This window comes from Jaculus jaculus, chromosome 4 (genome assembly GCF_020740685.1).
Source record: "Jaculus jaculus isolate mJacJac1 chromosome 4, mJacJac1.mat.Y.cur, whole genome shotgun sequence".
NCBI classification, from domain to species: Eukaryota; Metazoa; Chordata; class Mammalia; order Rodentia; family Dipodidae; genus Jaculus; species Jaculus jaculus.
Genome location: NC_059105.1, coordinates 175,151,422 through 175,168,645, shown reverse-complemented (window position 1 = coordinate 175,168,645; position 17,224 = coordinate 175,151,422). Strand labels below are relative to the sequence as shown.

Sequence of the window (17,224 nt, the reverse complement as noted above, 5' to 3'; positions counted from 1 at the left end):
CTTGTTAGAGTAGAACTAACCAAGTTTCTTATTTATAGATGAAATAACTAAGAAATTTTTCCTTTGTTTCGCTTTTTCAAGATGGGGTCTCACCTTAGCCCAGGCTGGCCTTGAACTCACAGTGCGCCTCCTACTTCAGCCTCCTGAGGGCTGGGATTAAGGGCAGCACCACTGTACTCAGCTAGGAAATTCTTTTATGTTCCATTTCATTCTTCAGTACAGAAAAATGACCACTTCTATTATAGAGGTAACATTGTTCCTAAAAATTCATTTGAAGTGTCTATCTCCAACATGAAGATCAATAAACAGATAATAAACATAAACTGAAATCATAAGGGTGGGGCCCTAATCGAACAGAACAGGAATAACTGTATCCCATATCCTTTCCCTCATTCTGTATGCAAAGTACAGAAGGTCACATACAAGTAATATAACATGCTTCCAGGTTCACTGGATCCTATAATCAGTTCATAGATCACTCTTGGTTTTGTATCGCATCTTTTCTGTTTCTTCATCTTATGTACATAAACAAGAAGCATGTCATCATAGCCATCATCAGTCAGAATTTCACTTAAGGGGCTGGAGAGATGTCTTAGCAGTTAAGATGTCTGCCTGCAAAGCCAAAGGACCTTGGTTAGACTTCCCAGAACCCACGTAAGCTTCTGCACGAGGTGGTGCATGCATCTGGAGTTCATCTGCAGTGGCTGGAGGCCCTGGCATGCCCATTCTCTCTCTCTCTGTCTTTTTCCCTCTCTTGCTGTCTCAAATAAATAATTTTTAATTCACCTTAAATTTTAATAAATGTAGTATCTGTCATAATTTCCAAACTACTTATTAAATAATAATGTAACTGTATTATATACAGTGGAGAAGATTGTATGGTTCAAACATTAAAAATTTAATTATGTCACTTCTTTATTACTTGAAAGTTGGCACAAAAAAGGATTTATGGTAATTTTATGTGTTAAACACATGTACTCATTGGAGGACTTATAGCAATTTTAACATCATGTGTATTTAGAATCTCTAAAAGTAGTAAATGTTTATTTTTCAGAGATGATAGTCAAAATATAAACTGCTCCTCCCCAGCAGCCTTTCTTACAAGACCACTCCTGCCTACAACTTGGGGTTCACCAAGTGAACTGCTTTGGACAGTGAAATATGGCAGACACTGGCAAGTACCAATTCCAAGCAGCCACATCAGCAGCTGCAGGTCCACCAGCATGCCCTAAGTCACGTGCGTCTCAGAAAGGCGACGGTGCCGCTTGGCTCCTGGACAGAAGAGTGTGGACACGCTGTACCAGTGATGGCAACAAGCATGGAAAGTCACCTCTACTGACACACACTGAAGTTTGGGGACCCTTCATAACGGAATATGAGTTTGCCTGGCCTGACAAGTATATCAGCTTTCTCAGATTTGCTGCACCCGTGCTTGGAATTTCAGATTGCTCTTGTTTCTGTATGGTATCCTTTTTGTTTCTTAAAATCCTCTACTTAAGACAAGAGCATAAACAAAACATAAATATAAGCTAGAAGCATGTAGTCATAGCCATCTGCAGTCAAAATTTCATCTTAACTCTTATGAACCATGTGAGTTTCTGCTTAAGTAAGTACAGTGTATTCTACGGCACTAGGCAGATGAACATTCAGAAATCACAGGTCCATGGCTGCTTGGTCAGGCCGGCCACGCTAATGTTCACACACGATGTGGTTTCTGCAGGCTGGATGAAGCACCCTTCCTTATCTCCAGCATATCGTATCAACAGATTCGGAGTATTGCCACTAACTTAACTTTCATTAACCCTAACTATATGCAACTCTCCACTGGGAGCCACTAAGAACTTAAGTGGGCCAGAGCGGCGGCTCAGCAGTGAAAGGCGCGTGCTTGTAACGCTTCACAGCCAGGTTCAAGTCCGCGGCTCCCGCGTAAAGCCCCGCTAGCTCACTGCTCCTCTCTCAAATCAAACGCTGTTTTGTGAGGAACATACATGCTTTTTTACTATCACGTTTACTTTTGAGGATTCTACAGTCTATCCTTCTGACTCAGCAAACTGGTAATTATATTCCGACTGGCTTTCTTAAACCCAGAATTTGTATTTCTAACAAATTTCGCTTTAAAAAGATGGGACAATGAGGAAGAAAAACAGTAACAAAACCCAGTTATCTTACTGACCTTAATGTTTTGTTGGTGTTTAAATATCCCTATAGTAAATGTATGTTAACCCATATTACATATTTTATTCTATGTATAATCTAAAATAATAATATCCAAAAGAATGGTCTAGGAGCATATGTAAGCTCACAGCACAAAGTACATTCAGTCACATCCTTATTAAAACAGGAACATAGACACGCATAATTTAGAGATATTTAGCAAGCTAACAAGAATGCTTAAAGAGAAAAGATTTCAGATTAATTTTCAATTAACTAGAAAAAAATATAAATTCCTTTCCTGAAAATATCCACTATATTATTGACTATATTCACTCATTTTAATTCACAGCAAGTTCTTCAGTCTTACAAAGCACCAGCTTCCTACACAGTGCTCACATATTGAGAATTGCAGATTTTACTCCCAGATTGGAAAAATTATGCATATAACTAACTAATCATTATTAACTTTAAAAAACTGCCTTAGTTTAAAGTTGATAAACTTTTTCCCTAAAGAAACAGGTTCAAAAATAACATGAACAGCTGGGCAGGGCAGCACATGCCTTTAATCCCAGCACTCAGGAGTCAGAAGTAAGATGATTGCTATGAGTTTGAGGCCACCCTGAGACTACAGAGTGACTTTCAGGTCAGACTGAGCTAAAGTGAGACCCTACTGGAAAAAGTACAAATGGATATTCAGTTTATATACTTTTTCCCATACACATACATACATATACACACTCATATAATATTTCACTTATTGATGAGAGAGAGAGAGAGAGAGAATGGGCGCGTCAAGGCCTCCAGCCACTGCAAACAAACCCCAGATGCATGCGCCCCTTGTGCATCTGGCTTATGTGGGTCCTAGAGAATTGAACCAGGATCTTTTGGCTTTTCAATCAAACGCCTTAACTGCTAAGCCATCTCTCCAGCCCCCTGTAAATATTTTAAAATCTCAACCTTTTCTTAAATTTGTAGTTTTCATATTTTAAGTGGCTTCCTCCCATTGTAATCACACACCCCTCTATTATTTTAACAGGAAAGAAAAACTCCACAATGCTCTGCTACTTCAGTTTTCAGTTAAAGCCAACAATAGTATAAAAAGGTGGCTTTGGGCAAGTTAACCAGTTAGATATTTGCTAAGTATGAAATCCCTACATACCCTGAATTTAGTAAGTTGACTTTCACCAATAACACACTACTGCAATGAAACACAAGTCAGAGATTTGGGAAAAGTTAACTGAAATACATCCATAAGATTTAACTTACTTGATGAAGATTAGAATGTTACACACACGGATGCACGCACGCAACGCACGCACACAGAAATGAGCAGCTGTCACCGTCTCCTACGAGCGGCTCGGGACGCGCCCAGGACGCTGGCCTCCCTCCCTGCGGGTGGGCACGTGGGAAGTGTGTGCTTAGCCAGCCCAGCTCTTACCGGTCAGGTCAACACCTTCCATTGTGACTTCAGTGGAACATCAGGACGGCCGGCTTCTGCGATGCAGCAGGATTCTGTGGAAGAACCATAGCAGGGTGGTTAAAATTAGACCATAAACCCTTCCCTCATTCTTCTCTGACAAAATAACCCCGATAAAATGAATGGACGACCCAGTGACCAGACGCAGCACCTATGTCTACGTGGACTTCTGCCAGCGAGGCAACATGGCCCGGAGAGCCCATCGTCAACGGACACCAACGATAGTCCAGACAGTCCCCACGGCAAATTCCCGAGCCTAAGCTCACCTAACACCATATGCAGTCGCTTTCTTGACCTTTGGACTAGAATCAAATACAGAATTATAGGTGAACTCGCTGCAGAACAGTTGAGTGAATTTGACACCTAGGCTGACCTCAGGTGTGGTAGTTTGAATCTACGTCCCCCAGTAGACTCAGGTACCATTAATTAAAATTGAGCTTGCAGCTTATGCCCCTAGCAGGAAGGCTCCAGCGACAGTGGGTGGGTGGGGAGCGGTGGCATGTCACTGGAGGGGGATCTGAATTCCAGCGAGGGTACACAGAGCGAGCTCTGCCTGGGTCCCTGGCTATTTGCCTGTGGTTTGGCTCACGGTGCTGGTAGCGGGTTTTCCTCAGTGTGGGTCAGTGTGAGGAAGGCCAGCTTCTTCACCATTATGGAACATCCTCTGCAACTGTACGCCAGAAATAAATGCCACTCCCCCCATAAACGGTCTGGTTCAGGGGTTCACCCGGGCAGTGTGGAGCTCACCGCAACAAAAAGATGTCTTAAATGACTGCTCTGACTCAAAGAGATAAGCTGTTTTATTGACATTAATGTCTTATAATTTATTTTTTGAATATTGTAAAGAAAATGAATGAAACCAGGCAATAAAAATGAATAAACAAGAAAGCAACAGCTAAGAATAAGATGTACATAGAGAAAAATGAACAAAATTCTTAACTTTCTAAGTTTCTAAGTATAAAGAACAAAGAAAACATGAGAAGTTGTCACAATCAATATAAGTTAAATGGAACATTTTACAAGAAAACACTGAAGCATAAACAGATTCTGAAATGACATCATTTTTAAGAATTAAAGAATTCTCACTTCAGTTTCCATCTGAGACACAATTCCAGCTGGCCACCATGGCAATACGAAATCTACACTCAACTAGAAGGGAAAAGCCGGCCTCCAGCAGAGTCTGGCAAGGCATTCCTTTGTAATCTACAAGCCAAAGAGCTCATAACTTGGGCATCAAATACTAACTCCCAGCACTAGCAAGGGCAGGAGTCATTTATGGCTTGCCTGAAAGAGTGAGTTTTTTCATAGTTAGCTAACAGTACATAAACAATCTGGATCTTCACATTAAATATCAAAAATGTGTTATAATTCACTGGGTGGTTCTATATAAAATTAGTTCATACAGTTGTCATATAGTGCTTATGAAAACAGCCAAGGAAAAAAGGAATAAAATGCTAAGTGATTTTTACTTCATGAAAGATGCTACTCATTCATTCCCACACATTTGAAAATAAAAGCATGATTTTTTTTTAATAAAAGATTTTTTACAACTAACTTCAAAGGACACATATGGATATGTTTAAATTAAAAGTTTTATGAATAACGCATGTAATGCCCCAAACTGATCAAATGAGTAGTGTACATCTACTAAGTCTCAAAAATATTATTATTTTAAATATTTAAGAAAATATCATAAGCTGTATTTCATATTCACATACATACCATTCATGTAAACCCATAAAAGCAAGTATACAGAACCATTAAAAATGTTATAATGAGCAAAACTCATTAAGTAATTTTGACTGCCAGGTAGATCAACTGTTGTAAACTCAAAAGGTAATTATGTGTCCAGTCTTGGTCAGGAGCAGCGAGCGCCGCAGACTCTTTTTACTCGGGCAGATGTTACCCGAGGGAACATGCTCCTCACCCTGCAGAAGCTGTTCCAGGGGTTCACAGATAAATCCTTAGTAATCTTCAGATGCACCTAGAGATTCACTTATTTTTATGTGTCTTTTTTGTATTTTATTTATTTGAGAGAGAGAGGACTCTAGCCACTGCAAATGAACTTCAGACACATGTGCCACCTTCTGCATCTGGCTTACATGGGTGCTGGGGAATCGAACCTGGGTCTTCCGGTTTTGTAGGCAAGCACCTTAACCACTAAGCGATATCTCCAGCCTAAGATTTCTTCATTTCTATAATGGAATATCTGCCAAAAATATGTGCTACTTACACCTCATTTTGGTAACTGTTAAATCATGTATGACTTGTGATTGGGAAAGGAGGAAGGCTAATTTTGTGGTAGCTAATATGGGTTTTTTTTATTTTTAACTTTCCTAAGAAAATAGAAGGTTGTTGTGGTGAATTTCAATCCAAAGATTCTGAATAACTGGAGTCAGTCATAGTGCAGAGGTCAGTTTCCAGGGAAAGTGGCTAAATGAAACTTCTCTAGTAGCCAATCTAGAAACGAGGTGTTTGTAGCTCCTACACATGCCCAAAGGAGATGAAGTACAGTAACTGTGTAAGCTATCCTGCATATACATTATTGCATTTCACAAAGGCTTTGATTAGATGGAACTGGATCGCTATATTAAATGTCAGAAGGTCAGGTTACCAAATATGCAAAATGTAAACATGATGGCAACTTGCATATGTCCTTAAACCAAAGCCTGGGCTGACTCTATCTGGGTTACCTGGCACCCGCCTGCCTGAGTTGAGGTACCATCTCAATCCCACTCACCTTACAGAGCCTGGGGAATCTCAGAACCCCATGACTGACCCCTACAGGCTTGCTAAACACTTCCCACTCCCTTTTCAAGGCCTCTGTCCCCTCCCATGACACTGCCTACCTCAGGGCTGGCCAGCAACAATCTGAGGCAGCTCAGAATTAATCCCTATGAAAACACTAAGCCTTCATCACAACAGGGGGACTGCCACCTCATAAATATCGTTTGCCTCTCACCACAGATAGGGTGTCTGATTTGGCATCTAAAAAACCTATTTGAAATATATGGTGTAAACAGCCACTGAAGAACCTCAAAGCCACTAGCTTTTGGGCACAGCCTGCACCCTGGGGTGCTGTGTTGTAAAAAGCAAGTTGTCTCTTCTTACAATAAGCCAAGCTTCCACTTAGTATTAATGTCTAAGACAACATCCAAAGGCATGTTATCTTAAAATCCCCTTCTATGCCAAAACTGTATTTTGTACCCTGATGTCACTCCTGCCCCGTGAGTGCAAAAGGAACTGTAAGGTGACCGTGTGCTGTGTGCGACTCCACACAAGCTCGTTGGGTCCCCGTGAGCAACTGCTGCTCATGTTTTGATCAGCTCCCTCCAGACAACAGACGAAGCTGACCAGCTCATTTTCATACATACCCTAACTCAATCAAGCTCAATGAAAGCCATTCTGGACTTCAATTATTTGCTAAGGATCAGTTACATTCAAAGGAAAAAGAATGCTGGACATTGTACAATGCATGATACAAATTCTTCACCATTTACAACTCAACAACAACAAAAATAACCAATTTGCTAGAAAAACAAAAATACATTTGTCTCCATCCATCTAAATACACAATACACATGCTTTTATCCTTAATGGGAAAAGAAGGCCAAATGGGGAACACTAGAAAGTGAGCTTCTGAACGATAGCTTTCTGTTACGTTTGCGTTTTGAAAACAGCCGCAGGTCTACTCCACAGTCAGCTGCCAGAGCCAGGCAAGTGGCGCTCACAGAGCAGGAGTCCGGGTGCACACCCGGCCGCGGGACACAAGAGCAGGAGTCTGGGTGCACACCCGGCCGCGGGACTCAGAGCAGGAGTCTGGGTGCACACCCGGCCGCGGGACACAGAGCAGAAGTCCGGGTGCACACCCGGCCACGGGACACAAGAGCAGGAGTCCAGGTGCACACCCGGCCACGGGACACAGAGCAGGAGTCCGAGTGCACACCCGGCCGCGGGACACAGAGCAGGAGTCCGGGTGCACACCCGGCCGCGGGACACAGAGCAGGAGTCCGGGTGCACACCCGGCCGCAGGACACAGGAGTCCGGGTGCACACCCGGCCGGGGACACAGCCTCCACCCTCCCCACCGTGCCGCCCGGAAATCCCCACTGGCGCTTCCTTACACAGACTGCTCCTGGTTCCAAAACTTCTTCCAACGCGGTTGAGAGTTTTGACGTCTTCACCAACTTACTCTTTGCGCAGACACGCCCCAAGTTCGGACGTCCACGTAGTAAAGCGCGCTCAGGTCTGCTGTCCACACCTCAGCGACGTGGCTAAAGCCCGTTTCCTCCTCTCCACATGTCCTCGTTGTCTGCTCAACCTCGGCCCCAGGCGCAGGAAGCGGGCTCGTGGTGAGAAGGACGGGGCTGTGCTGCCCGTGACGCAGGTTTTGCCAATGAGTACCATGCTGAGGTCACTACTGTCCACCACAGGACAGAACGAGATGGGACAGTCTGACCTCCCACCAAATCATTGGATGAAGTAAATGTCTTTGCATAGATTAAAAAAAAAAAACTCAAGGACACATTGTGTGTGTGTGTGTGTGTGCATGCATGTGTGCCACACGCATGCATGTGTGAAGAAAAACAAGACTGTTGCTACTATGATCCACCTGTGTTTTATAGCTTGAAGCCTAAACTACGGGGATTTCTGCACAGGCATCAGTCTTTTCCTGACATTATGAATGTCAGCTCTGCTAAGAATGAAAATCTTCTAAAGGAACATAAATCTGAATGAGCTCTGTGTCACCTTCCTATCATAATCTTGCTATTTTTTAAAAAAGGTTTTTTGTTTATTCTTATTTTTATTTATTTATTTGAGAGCAACAGACAGATAAAGAGGCAGAAAGAGAGAGAATGGGTGTGCCAGGGCCTCCAGCCACTGCGAACAAACTCCAGAGGCATGTGCCCCCTTGTACATCTGGCTTACGTGGGTCCTGGGGAATCAAGCCTCTAACCAGGGTCCTTAGGCTGCACAGGCAGGAGCTTAACCACTAGCCATCTCTCCAGCCCAGCAAGCTTGTCATTTCGTCATGACCCAGGGATGCTTTGCTTAGGAAACACTAAGTACGGCAGTAAAGACAAGTAAGTCCTGCAGTTCCCGCTGCCCAGCAGTGACCGAAAGCGATCCCGGATGTGCCACCTGTTTCCTCGCCAAGGAGTTACGTTTAATGTGGCGCGTTCACCTGACCTCGATACGTCCTCCCCTCAGCACACAACACTGTGCCAACGATACACGTGCAGCTCAGAAACTACCACCTGCCCACTCGCCAACAGAACACCAGGGCACAGGATTTAGTTTTTCACTATTTTGTGTTGCAGTGTCGTTTCCTGAAAGCCGAGGAAAGCTGGGGAATGGCACTGAGGAAGACGTGCCACAATGACAGAGTACTACATAATACGCGACAAAATGACAGGCCAAGATGTTGGAGTTAGAAAGCACAAAGGCAGGCGCTGTCGTGCAGGAAATGGGGGAAGCAGGACCTGAGCACAGGCGACTCTGGGCGTGGAGAGATGGTTTGGAAGAGGGTGCTGGAGGCACAGGCTGTGCAACACGGTTCATTACTGGTGACAACATGACTTGCTGGAAGTGTTAGGAGGCAAGAAAGGCAGAACACAAAACATGGGAAAATGAGAAAGGCAGGAGATTCGGTCTCCTGTCCACAATCTCAACAGCAGAGAACACTTAGCCGCATGGGCTGTGTTGAGCCTGCCAGCCTCGGGTGCACCACCTGCCACGGTGGCGAATTCCTAAGCCTCGCGGCCTTTACGCTTTATGTGCGGAATTGGCATGATATTCCTGCTTCCCTAAGGTTCCATTAGAATTGAAACCTGGGCTGGAGAGATGGCTTAGCGGTTAAGCGCTTGCCTGTGAAGCCTAAGGATCCCAGTTTGAGGCTTGATTCTCCAGGACCCACGTTAGCCAGATGCACAAGGGGGCGCACGTGTCTGGAGTTCGTTTGCAGTGGCTGGAAGCCCTAGTGTGCCCTTTCTCTCTCTCTCTCTCTCTCTCTCTCTCTCTCTCTCTCTATCGGCCTCATTCTCTCTGTCCCTCTCAAATAAATAAATAAAAGAGAAAAAAAAAAAAGAATTGAAACCTATCACTACCTACAATGAATACATGCTAATAAAGGAAATAAAAAAGAAACAATTGTTAGGAGATAAGTGCGAAGTGTTTGTTATACAGCAAGCATGTGTAACTGGAATCTAGGTGGAGAGCAAAGCCTCTAATACAGCGACACTGCAGACACACCGAGGTTTGCTGCTTGGGTGGTTGCTACTCTGTCAATGGTGCGTCAAGGTAAGTTCTGTTTTAATTTAGGAAGCTTTAACATATACTTAATTCTGACTGGCCTGAGCAACCACATTTTACTTCTAACAATTTCAATATGACCGGATTTGATATTTGACTATAATTATTATTTGCCATGAGATTGTTGCTTCAGGGAACATGGTGTGAGCATGGATCTGCAGTTTCCATAAGTGGAGGTGGAAAATGAGCAGGCATCAGTGCAGTCAGATGGCTTGGCAGGGAGGCACTGAATGCTGCTTTTATATTCCCATGAACTACATAATCGTGCCTTTGACCTTCTCAGGCAGAGGAAATTACACATTTAAGACAGAAAGAGTATCACTTCCAGAAAGCACATGAAAAGCATATACTTGCCAGCAGCTACATCAGGAGTAGTGACAGGGTGCCCAGGTACCTTGTGAAGGTGCATTAGTTCTGTGCCACAGGGCGTGAAACTGGAAAACAAAGGGCGAGCACAATCACAGCCAAACAGGGTCCCCTTCAGAGATGGGGCACCCTCACGCAGATGCCCACCACACTCTCTCGGAATCAGGGCGAACCTTCAGGAAAGTTACTGCAAGTTAATCCCACTGGAGAAACTTCAAGACCACCTTGTACTTGGAGATACTAAAGAATTCCCACGGCTGCTGCACATCATCAATAATACATAAAATACACAAAAAAGTCATTTTAACTAAAAAAAAAGTTAAAGCCATGTGTTATAAAAGGAAGTTAGGACCCTGCTAATTACATAAGAATAAATGGGAAATGTTCTATTCTAAAGAGTAAAGGGCACTGGTCTTTTCTTTGTTTCCCTTTGTTACCATATTAAATTATACAAACATAATTTTAAAAATGTAAACTCTAATTTTTTAAAAAATATTTATTTAGTTGAGTGAGAAAGGGGCAGAGAGAGAGGAGAGAAAATGAGCACATCAGGGCCTCTAACCACTGCAAATGAACTCCAAATACATGTGCCAACTTGTGCATCTGGCATTATGTGTGAACTGAGGAATTGAACCCAAGTCATTAGCCTTTGCAGATAAGTGTCTTAGCCACTAAGCCATCTCTCCAGCCCAAAACATAACATTTAAAATTGTGTCTTATTCAGTAAAATTGTCCTGTCCATAGAGAACCCCTGTCCTTAAGGCTGTCGCTGAGAGCTCTCTAGCTATCAGCATACCAGGAGAAATAGTCTTGCTCCAAATATATAACCACAAGAGGATTCCTGATAGAAACATGCAGAGCAGTTCTCCAAAGTGACCCCAGTAGGTCAAAATGCTGCCTTCTTCACTTATTATTTGCAAACCAGTATTCCTGAGAAAAATTACATAACAGCATGCTTAGTTCTTTCAAATCAGAAAACTCCAAGAAATGATCCGTACAGGACGTCAGGGAAGTCTAGCCTCGTTTCCATGGCTGAAGGCCCTTGAGACCCAGGCAGCTTGTGACTGCACAGAAGGCATTTGGATGGCTTGGGAGAGGTCAGACAACGCCCAAGGCTTGGTGGCGGGTGCTTGTCTCTGCCCTCTACAGTGCCCGGGTTGGAGGGCTTCATTGTGTCCCTAGTAGACATGCTGTGAGGGATGCAGGGAATCAAGCTGAGTCTTGATCACCCAGCCAGACAGAGGCTGGCGCAGGCGAGAATCCACAGTTCCCGACACACTCAGTACCACTGTCCCAACACCACGGTGCCTTTTGTACTGTCATCCACCAGTTGGATAGACAGTTTGCCATCCATAGGGCCAGGAGGGGAGTATGTAACAGTCTCAGCTCTAGAACACCCGCTCTCGGGGTGTGGAGGACAGTCTCACCTCTAGAACACCCACTCTCAGGGTGCGGAGGACAGTCTCAGCTCTAGAACACCCGCTCTCAGGGTGCGGAGGACAGCCCTCAGCTCTAGAACATCCACTGTCAGGGTGCGGAGGATAGTCCTCAGCTCTAGAACACCCACTGTCGGGGTGCGGAGGACAGTCTCACCTCTAGAACACTCACTGTCAGGGTGCGGAGGACAGTCTCACCTCTAGAACACTCACTGTCAGGGTGTGCAGGACAGCCCTCAGCTCTAGAACACCCGTTCTCGGGGTGCGGAGGACAGTCCTCAGCTCTAGAACGCCCGCTCTCGGGGTGCAGAGGACAGCCCTCAGCTCTAGAACGCCTGCTCTCGGGGTGCGGAGGACAGTCTCAGCTCTAGAACACCTGCGAGAGCATGAAAAGTACTTCCTTGTGTTTCAAAATATTATAAACACCATAAAGTAAAAGTTGAGCTATATATATGTAGACAGAGGGTTCTGGGAATATTCCATAGTTCCTCTTCAATTTTACTGAGAGTACTAAATGTGCTCAGAAAAGTACAGGTGACTAATTAAAATTAATGTCAATTTACTTCATGTTAAAAGTATTAAAATTATATGCTGACTTGACAATGATGAACCAATGCCAGTTGAGAGTATAAGAACAGTAATCCCCCTAAAGTGCTCACCTCCAGGAGAAACACCCAGTACCAATTAGAACTGCAGCCTATGCTGAAGAATGGAATTTCAAAAGGGAAAGTGCGGGGGGTGGGAGAGGTATTACCATGGGATATTTTTTATAATTATGGAAAATTTTAATAAGAATTGTGAAAATAAAAAATAAACAGAAAAAAAAGAACTGCAGCCTACATTAAAACTAGGCATAGGCCTAACAATCAAAAGCTCTGTAGAGATGTCCCCCCAGTAATGACTGCTCAGGACTAGGCCCCTTACATGAGGAGCCACTTCTAAGGACGCAGTCAGTATGTAAAGGAAGAGTCAACATCTGGTTTAAATCAAGCTACTGCAAAATATCAAAGAAAATGTTCTTCACGTATTACCACAAGTTTATTCTTTATTACTGATTCTCACCTAGTGACCTAGAGAATTCAGGGTTCTACCACCCCAGGGACTGCCAGTGAAAAGGACTTCCAGGCAACGGGGGAGGTATACCCTGAGGCAGTCCTGAAGACAAGGCTAACAGTGACAGAATTCAATATTGCTAGTGTCTTCAAATCTAACTTCTTATGATTTATAGCATATTTTCTCATCTTTCAAGATAAAAAGACAACTCACTGTAGAAATCTTACTTAAAATGGAAAATAACCAACTAAAAAAGTATATAGTCTATAATGGCTTTCCTTAAGCAGAAATTAGCAGACATAAATGTCTCTGTGTACTATACAGTTTTGGGTTAGAAACAAACCAACCCACTTTAGGAGAAAATTCTTCATGAATCTTAAGTGCTTTTTTTTATTTTTATTTATTTTTATTTTTTTTGTGGTGCACAGCGAGTAGAACCGGCCTAAACTTATCCAAGCTTCTACCTGAGGTGGAAGCATCACCAAAGCTGAGGCAGCCAGCTTGTTTCCCCATTCGATGCGCTGCAGCTAAGGAGGAAAGGTACGAAACCTGAACCAAGGCTCTGCTCACAAGATAAGAACGAGCTGTGCTGCATAGCAACTAGTGCAGAAAGTGAGAGGAGAAAAAATAAATGCCTTTCAGTTTTCTGGTTTCAATAAAATATTTATTAAAAAAGTATATGTCATGAAAAGAAATAAAGAGAATACTCATATATTTTACTCAATTTCAAATCTTAATTTCAACAGTTTTTGGCACAACAGATATTCAACAAGTCAAGATGTTTAACTATTTTTTAGAGAGCGAGCAAGAGTGCAACAGAGAGAGAAAGAATTGTCACACCAGGGCCTCAGCCATTGAAATCAAACTCCAGACACTTGTGCCACCTAGTGGGCATGTGAGACTGTGTGCTTGCTTCACCTCTGTGCATCTGGCTAACATGAAGTCTGGAGAGTCCAACATAGGCTTCACAGGCAAGCGGCTTAGCCATTAAGCCATCTCTCTAGCCCAGTATGTTTAATTTTTAAATTTCTACTCTTGTTATAGCAACTTCTTCAAATTATATTTCCTATAAAAAGTAGTTCCAAGTTTCTATACAAACACTGAGAAACAGTAAATGTTAATTTGACCTCTAAAAATAATTTAATGGGATTTCATTTTCCTGTGTATGAGGGCACACTTAGTGGAGAGTGGCCCACAATTCACTATCTGAGCACAGTTATGGCCTAAAATTGCTTGTCTTAAATTTAGGAGGAAAAGTAATATAAGCAAAAGCATGCAATATTTTGCTGCTATGACCACAAATACCTCTAGAAAACCATAACCAAATATATGAATGATTAAAATCAAGCAGCATCAAAACCATCATGAATATGCTTAATTGTATGTGGGGGAGAAGGGTTTCCCAGGGACTGAACTTAGGGTCACACTAGTTAGGCAAGCCTGTACCACTAAGCTGCATCCCAGACATCTTGTTACTCTTTATTGTGGAGCACTGACTCATTAGTTTGTCAGGCTGGACTTGAATTCATCTGGTAGCCCAGGCCATCCTTGAACTTGTGATCCCCCTGACTCAGGCTCGCCAATATACAGAAGTACAGACCTGCACCATTAGGTCCAGCTCTGAATATATGTTTGAAATAGAATCTCTGCAGCTTGAAAACACACATACTATTAAAGCTAATTCTAACTGGTTATAATGCATATGATGATATATATGAATATTTCCTTCATTGAGTCCCTTGTAACAGCTTACATGAGTCAGAATGTTGCCCTATATGAGCATCCCTAACACAACCAAAACCCCACACTTCACACCAGAGATATCTGTGGTGACCCAGAAACAACAGAAGTACTTGTTTCTTAGTTTAGATGTAAGATGGATTTTTTTTAAAAAAGTGGGGGGAGATCAATAAATTTAAGGTTTTTGTGGTATTCTGGAATTTCTAAAACCTGCTTGGACATGGAGCTATATCCAGACTCTAGCTGTTGCACTCTCCGGGTGCGCGGTATCTGGAATAGCCACAGCCATGAACTTGGATCTCAATTCTGGAGTTTCACGGCCTTTAATGAGTCTAGTCAGTACCACGTATCAAAAACAATTTTGGAGAATCTCCAAGATATAACCTAAGACACAGACTTCAATAAGCTTTAACCCCACATTTACTAGATTACAGCAAATCCTGCAGCACGCTATTCACCACTATTGCTAACAGAGAGGCTGTAACTGACTGCACTCTTGTGATCTCACACCACACTCCCTTTACTCTTCCATCCAAAGCAACCGCATTCATGTGCTTGCTGAACGCACAGGCTTTTTCATAAAACTGAGAATCGTTCATGATTCAGCAGAGGCAGAGAAGACGAAGGCTTGTAACAGGGAAGTTCTAGGTTTACCTTTGACGTGATTCCCTAAGAACTCATGCTAACAGACGCCACACCTGAATTAGAAAAAGAGAAATCTCCACCTGAGGAAGAGTAAGAACAGGTAGCAGTAAATAAACCTACAGATTTGTAACTAAGCATTTTTATTTTAACTTTATCTGTTTATACCTCTGAAAGAAAACACACATAATCTGATCTTAGTTGCATCAAGTAGAGTGAAGAAATATCCAAAAGAAGAGATCATGGGTACCACCTTAACTGAAATGCATGTAAAACAACATCGGGCACTGTGACCCAGCATTGCAAAGTACGGCCAAATAAAATGGACTTAGCAGAAACGCAGCACGCAGTAAAAAGAGGCCCAGCCCCTGGCCGGCGCTGGCGCTGTGGGCAGCAGGTAGGAAGAGGCAATGCGGCTGCGGGCTGCATGGTCCGGGAAGTGAAAATGCTGATCTGAAAAAGAAATGCTACTCATAACAAAGAAGCATCAGACCTAATTTTATATGGTGAATTTAGAGCTTAAAACTAAAATCAATTAGCACATGAGAATAGGAAGCAGTTAGGAATGTTCAACATTAAGGCTTTTAAACTATCATCAGTTCTGTCCAGAAAACAGTAGACCCCCCCCTTTGATATCTCCCTACCAAAACTCTTCTCAATGAGACAGTCAAGCAGAAATGTAAATGAGTATATGGAAACTCAAACAGGGAACAGAGGCCTTAGAGTCTGATCCCAGCATTTCAAATTTCTTTTTCTTCCAGAAAACAAAGCAAAAAGCTCCCGGCCTTGCTATCTGGAACCCACTCTGCACAGCAGCTACAGCGCACAGGAACCACGACCACGCCTGCCTCGCCCCCCCCCCCCCCCCCCCCCCGCCGTCTGCACCGGAGACCAGCACGGCGACACAGCACAGGGACAGCCGAGCCCCTTGTATCGAACACCCCAAGCAACATTAGTACTAGTCAAACCACTTAAAGAGCGGGTAATGACCACTTGCTACTCTCTAAAAGGCAGTACAGAACTTTCCATGTACAAAAAGAACTTAACATTTGTGCAACTCATCACTACATACTAACCTTATATGGCAACAAACTTAAACTGTTAATATAAGACATTGATTATTACATATTTTAATAAAACTGTCCTTTGGAACTTGAAGTACTTTGAGGATATTGCAATCTATCAAAATTATGATAGGAACTGATAAGGGTTCCCTCCAAGTTTATAAGACAGAGCCACCAAAATCTATGGATATGCTCATTCGTTATACAGAAAAGATGAGGAATCTCTAAAATGCAAATTGTTAGGAAAGTTACGCTATGTTTAGAAGAGGTTTTTAAATTTTTTAGCCAGTATTTTATTAATATCTCCCCAAAATAGGCTACTAATTATAAGACAGCAAAATGGTTTATTTTCTAATTTGTACCTTACAGACTTAGCTCTACAGTTTTATTTCATTACCTCCTCAAAATTGCCTTTCAGTGTAGCTTTAGCCATACTTCTAAGGTAAGACTATACCTCAGAATTGAAGACCATGGGGTTAATTCTTGGTAGGATTAGTATACTTTGTAATTAACCTCCTAAGTATTTAGCCACTATTCCCCTGAAAAGGGACATTCCATCTTATTTAAAACCCAACTATAAAAAGAACCATATTACTACATGGTGGGCTCTTTGTAAATGTTCATTTTCATTGTATGAACAATTCTCTGAGAGTTATCTCAACCATCTGATATAAAAGATAAGAAAGACACACATTCAAACTTTACAGATCATTTTCCCCCACATAAATCAACTTTAAAAAATTACCTAGACACTTAAAAAATTGAAAAGTGGCAATAAACAAAAAAGAAATGAGCATTTTTAATATCCTATTGAAGGGTCCCACCAGGACCTGGACTGGCGCTTGCTGACCGACCTTGCTTGCTCCTTCTAATGGAGGTCAACTCTATCCAAGGCAGGCTAGAAAGGCAGTAAAAATGAAGGTGACAGGGGAAGGGAAAAGACCCTTCATCCCAGAGGTGGTCAAAGTCTTTCACCAGCTG

At 42.7% G+C, this 17,224-nt stretch overlaps 1 protein-coding gene across 4 annotated transcripts in view; it reads right to left on the bottom strand.

The window, feature by feature from the left end:
• Bbx (BBX high mobility group box domain containing) overlaps positions 1-17,224 on the bottom strand; it is a 277,763-nt gene that overhangs the window by 170,183 nt on the left and 90,356 nt on the right. For all 4 annotated transcript variants that reach the window (XM_045146693.1, XM_045146691.1, XM_045146690.1 and 1 more), the window contains exon 3: positions 3,593-3,666. The gene's annotated coding sequence lies outside the window, so the exon portion shown is untranslated. The remainder of the gene's footprint in view (positions 1-3,592; positions 3,667-17,224) is intronic.